We start from the raw sequence: 5,932 nt of genomic DNA, 5'->3' as shown, positions 1-5,932 counted from the left end.
TTTTTTTTTTTTTTTTTTTTTTTTTTACATTATGAAATATTTTAGCATTTTTTAAATGAATTTTATAAATTTGAAAATGATTGGGAGTAATTATATGGGTTTATTGATATTCTTAAATCATATTCTATATGCACATATGGAATTGGATTATTTCACAATGATGAAATTTAATTTTTATTTTGAGATGTAATATTAAAAATGAAATTCTTTAAACGTTTTATTATAATAAATACTTGCTCCCAAAAATTCTAAATTTTTATTACTAATTAATTGAAACAAATTATATTGCAGCAAATTTGATGGAAATTTAATTAATGAATGAAATTGAAATAAATTATTTTAAAATTTTATATAGCAGTATTTCATTAATGAAAAATTTTTATCATAAAGTTTAAATAAATAAAAGAAAATAGATAGATTATATGATATGTTATAGTAAAAATAAAATCAATACCTTAACATATGATTTAGTTTCATATCACAGAGAGGGTGACCAAAATTTACCAAAAATGCATGTTTTTTTTTTCTTCAAAATTGAAGGACGCATGTGACAACATTCAATTTGTTCTCTCTTTTTTTGTTTTTGTTTTTCTGTTCCATCCATTTGTTGTTATGTTTTAAATTTAAGTTTTTAAAATGCTGAAAGTTATCCAGCTCAAAGCAGAAACTATAATAAAATTGTTTTCTAATGAAAGTTTTAGTCCACAAGACACCCAAAAAGAAATTTAAAAAGAATTGCTATACAGCCTCAAAAGGTAAAATAAGACAAATTAAAGCAATCAGTGGAAAGGTGGCAAAAAGAAAAAAAATGCAAGAAAGACGCAGTTTAAGCACATGATCAAATTGATTGCCAAAGAAGTTGCAAAGAAGGATATATTGTCTCATAGAATTATTTGCAATTGTTCTATGAGACAATATATTCTTCTATTAATTACTTAATTAATTAATTACTTCTATTAATTACACAATTTATCATCAGATAGCTATTCATGAAGTTCTTGGCTAGATAACAAATATAACAAAATGAAAAGAGAATATTCATGAAGCAAATAAAAGGTAAAAGAAAAACAAAAGATCAATTGCAGATAATTATATGAAAATGATAGATGATAGATGACAATATTTCATATTGAATGAGGAATGGTCTTACCTAAGTTATTGCAATGATGAAGAGAGATTGTTATATTAAATCTGGGAAACAGCTATTCAAAAGTTGGCCTGTGGGTTTTATGTAATTGGATTAATTGGTAGGAATGGTGTCTTAATACATCAAAGTGCTTCTTAAGTCAAAGATTAATGGAGAAATATACTATGACCATGTTTTAAACCTGCTCTTTTAAAAGTATCAATCAAAATTATATCCTTTTGAGATGGACAAAGTTAATTTCATCATGATAAAGCTTCATCATATAAATGTAATTTAGTTCAATCATTTCATCAAGATATGAGAAAATTGGTATGTGAAAAATAAATAAATATTCTCTACAAATATCCTGACTGAAATCTCCCTGGACTTGTTTACCTTAAGCAAAAACCTTTCTCTTTAAAGGTGCACATAGTAGTTTGCCTGTGGCAAAACAAATGAGATTTAGAATGAGATCTCAAGATTGATCAAAAACAAACTTATAGATGTGTATAGAATATTGTTTTTAAAACACTTGTATTAAAGCTAGAATCAACTGAGTGGATCAAACCTTTACTAGCAACCAACACTTTATTAAAACAAATGTTTTTGGCCACTTTCAAAGGCCTGCCTCAGGTTTTAAACCAATGCAATTCGAACATATAAACTGTGAAATCCAATGAATTAACATTCTTACATTGTTTTTTGTATTTGAAATATGAATTCAAAAATTGAATAAACTGACTTATTTTAAATGCTGGTATTTTAAAACATAAATTACACTTTTTGTATATTATATATATATATATATATATATATATCTTGGTTTTGCACCCTGAATAATACTATATATATATAAAGTATTATTCAGGGTGCAAAACCAAAATATATATGACAAAAATAAAATAAGTAAACAAAAAAACATGCAAGTTATAAAATGTTTTACCCTAAGCCTATGAAGTTGATTGTATGCTATTGTATCACTAGAAAGGGTCAAAAACATTTATTTAAAGCAAGTTGCTGGTTTTAAGGTTGCTGGAAATTGTGTGGAAGGTGTGATGATGTTTTAATTTTGTTTTCCAAATAAATTAAATAATGTCAAAAATTATCATATTGTTATTTTTTATTTAGTTTTTAAAATAATCATTTTCTACTTAATACATATTTTAAACCAATTAGAAAATGTTTAATATTATTTGAACTACTAAAAAAGGTGACCTTTTAAATTCTGCAGATTCCAAAACAACTCTTCATAAACTGTAATACTTTTGACTGCTAAATTTTGTTCTTATCTGTTTTATTAATCTGAAAGAATCTTTCAAAATACTGGGTATATTAATTTAAGATTTATGCTTAATAAATTTTTAACAAAAATTGTTCATATAATGGTTGTAAATATATTAAAGCATTTATCTATAATTCATTTCTGTGTAATTTCTGTTCATATTTATTTATATATTGATTTTTAAATCAATAATTTTTATGCAAAGTTAGCACAAAAAGCATTGTTTTTTTCATCATACTTACTATAATCATAAATCTGTTCAGTGTCCATCTAGTTAGCATCATCTGTTATTAACTATAATGTACTTTATCGTAATATTAATTACCAAACTTATTTTTTCATTAATTTAAAATATACTTTTATTATATAATATAGGTCCATTACTTTATTTTAAAAGTAAAATTAAATCAGTGATTGATTAGTGAAAGACAAATAAATTTAGTCATTGATATTAATTTAATATATATTTTTACTGAAAGTTTTTAAGTAAATATTCTATTTTTCCAGGAGATCAAATCTTTCTATTTGGTTTTATTTATGAATGCAACTTCCTTTTCTCTTCTTCTTTCAATCAAATTTCTTCTGTAGGATTTTTGTATGAATGAAATAGAAAAACCTTTTTTACTTTTTTATTTATAATCATCTTATACAAAATACCAGTAAATATTTCAATATTTTATTTAAATCCACTGAAAATTGTAATTGCCCAAAGTAGTATGAAGAATTACAAGNCAAATTTTGTGTTAGACATTGAAAATAATTTCCTGTTAACAATAAATTAAACATTACAGTATTACATTATGGCATATTGCATCTATTTTTTCCAGTTCTTTCAAACTTTAAATTTGGGGCTGTCCATAAATTATGTCTGCATTTTTCTTGAAATTTTTACTCCCTATCCCTGTTTGTCCAAGTTTCCATAACCCCCTCCCTTCTTTGGATGTCCAACAAAACTCAACCCCCTTAAAACCTTTATGCATTTTATTATTCATAAAGTGATGCTGTATAAAATTTAATGAAATAAAACAGATGTCCATTTAAGTTCAACCCCTCTCCTTACCCATTCTGACTTTGTCGAACTTGTCATCCCTCCCTCCCTTTCAGTGTAGACATCGTTTATGGACAGTCCCTTTTCACATATTCACATTTTCAATTCATTTAATTGATTTAATAAACAATATTGTTTTCATTTGCGGTATAATGGATATATTCGTGACTTAGCGAATTTGAGAAAAGTATAAATGTATTACAAACATTTTATTTTTACAAATCATTCGTTTTAATACAAAAATAGATTATTTATGTTTTTAAAATCATACATAAAAAAGAAACATTCTGATTATAATTTTTAAAGATATCCATTATTGATGATGTTAAAGGATGTTAAGAAATTTCTTATACGAATGCGATTCTTATCTATTCTATTAATAGCACAGTTTTAAAGTTATGTAATTATTCTGAAGAAAAAGTTATACAAAAAACACAACAACATTTAAATATAATATCGATGAATAATTATTATTATTATAATTATTAATCAGATAAAAAGTTGGGATGACTTATTATTAAGTACAATTAGAATTATATGATTTAGCATTATATTTTTCTAACGTTATATATATATATAGCGTTATAAACATATTTATTTATTATTTATATTTGAAACTTCAATAATAAATAAATAAATAAATAAAATTCTTGAAAATACAAGCAACGAGTTGCTCAACTTTCCGGGCAACATTTAAAATTTTGGCGCCTTCTGTTATAGTATTTTATTTAAAAACTTTTTATATTTTTAACTATTATAAAATGTCAAGAAGCTTAATTTTGAGGGTAGGGATGAATTTTATTAAAAAATAGCAAATGCTAATAACGAGTAAAATCGTCATTAAGTCCGATCCTACTGGAGATACACAAAATCCTCATTATATCCCCATCCCCTTGACCTTTAACAACCAAGATTTAACAGCATCAACCCCCCCTAATAAACAAACCTCCCTGAAAAATTTCAGAAATTTTCGACAAAAAGCACGGGAGTTATTAAGCTTCAAAGAGGGTGAACAAAACCATACCCACACACATACACTAACATCCATACATACAGAAATTATATCCCAATTTTTTTTCTTTTTATTTCTCGACGTTTCAAGATGTCCTGGTGGAAAGATAATGGAGGTCAGTCCAAAAATGTAAAAATCTTCAAGGGTCATTTTTTGACCGATCGCCATACATTCCCTCTGTTATATATAACAGCCGGAAAAGTAATAAATGAAACTCCTGAAAATACAAAAAATATATTATAAAAAATTCAAATATCAAAAGGTGAGGAGATGTTTTTAATACAATAAATATATTGACTTTTTTTTACAGAGTATATTTTATTTTTTATTTTTTATTATCACGCGTAATTTTTGTCGGTGTTAAATATTTCGTACTATTTAAGCATTCGAAAAAGCTGCATATTTTTTCTAAATACTCTTCTTTCGCTCCGAGTTATTTATAGAACGTTAACAATTACATTGTAATGTTTTAAAGTCGTCTGTAAACTTAAATTGTTTCACAAAAAGTGTGTCAATACGAACTCGCGATGCATTAAATCGAAATCAAATATAAAAATATATTGAAAAAAAAATTATAAGTTTTATTATTCCAAATTAAATATATTTTTAAATATAATTAATTTGTTTAAAGTAAAAGATTATTTTAAACACTATCACAAATTAAATAAAGTGTACTGTAATAGAATAATTAACGATGTAACTATCAGAACGCCATCTGTGTCGAAAAGGGAAAAAATTCATATATTATTTATTTTTTATTATAAGTATTTCTTTTTTTTTCTTGTTAAACAATAAGATTATATTGATTTATATAACTATTTGTTAATAAAAGAAATTTTTATTTTAACAATACTCGTCACGTAATGTGATGTAAGAGTGATTTATCAGCCGATGTTATTATTATTATTAAATACGCGTTCGCCTACGTAACGTGACGTCACGTCACGTGTGTTACAAACTAGAGGATCGCAGAATTCGTTCTGCTACGGAAGAGCTCGTTCGTTTATCCCATTCTACGAAGCAACTCGCAATATTTTGGCTCATTTAATAATTTTTTACCTTTTTATTTCTTGGCAGAATTTAATTCGAACCTTCTGATCTACCACATGATCGTTTGGTAAGCATAAAACTAATTGTTCTTATATATTTAAAATTTTATACTTTAATTAATTGAAAATATTACTTATGTTTGGACATTTAAATAACTGTGTACTTAAAAATGTATAACTTTTTTTCTAAATGTAAATAACTACAGGAAATAGATCATAAGGAAAGTAAAAAAAAATGATTACAAAACAAATATAAGGAAAAAAATATTCTTAATACAGAAAAAAACATTTATCCTGTTTTGCTCCCTTTAATTTTTTTTTAATATATATTTTTTTTAAGCTTTGCTCTAATAAAAATATAAAATTTGCAATTAAAATATTTAATTTTTGAGCTGATTTTTTTTCAATTTACATT

The sequence above is a fragment of the Centruroides sculpturatus genome, unplaced genomic scaffold (assembly GCF_000671375.1).
Source record: "Centruroides sculpturatus isolate CEXI.00-Female unplaced genomic scaffold, Cexi_2.0 scaffold131, whole genome shotgun sequence".
Taxonomy (NCBI): Eukaryota; Metazoa; Arthropoda; class Arachnida; order Scorpiones; family Buthidae; genus Centruroides; species Centruroides sculpturatus.
Note: the sequence above shows the minus strand (reverse complement) of the source record.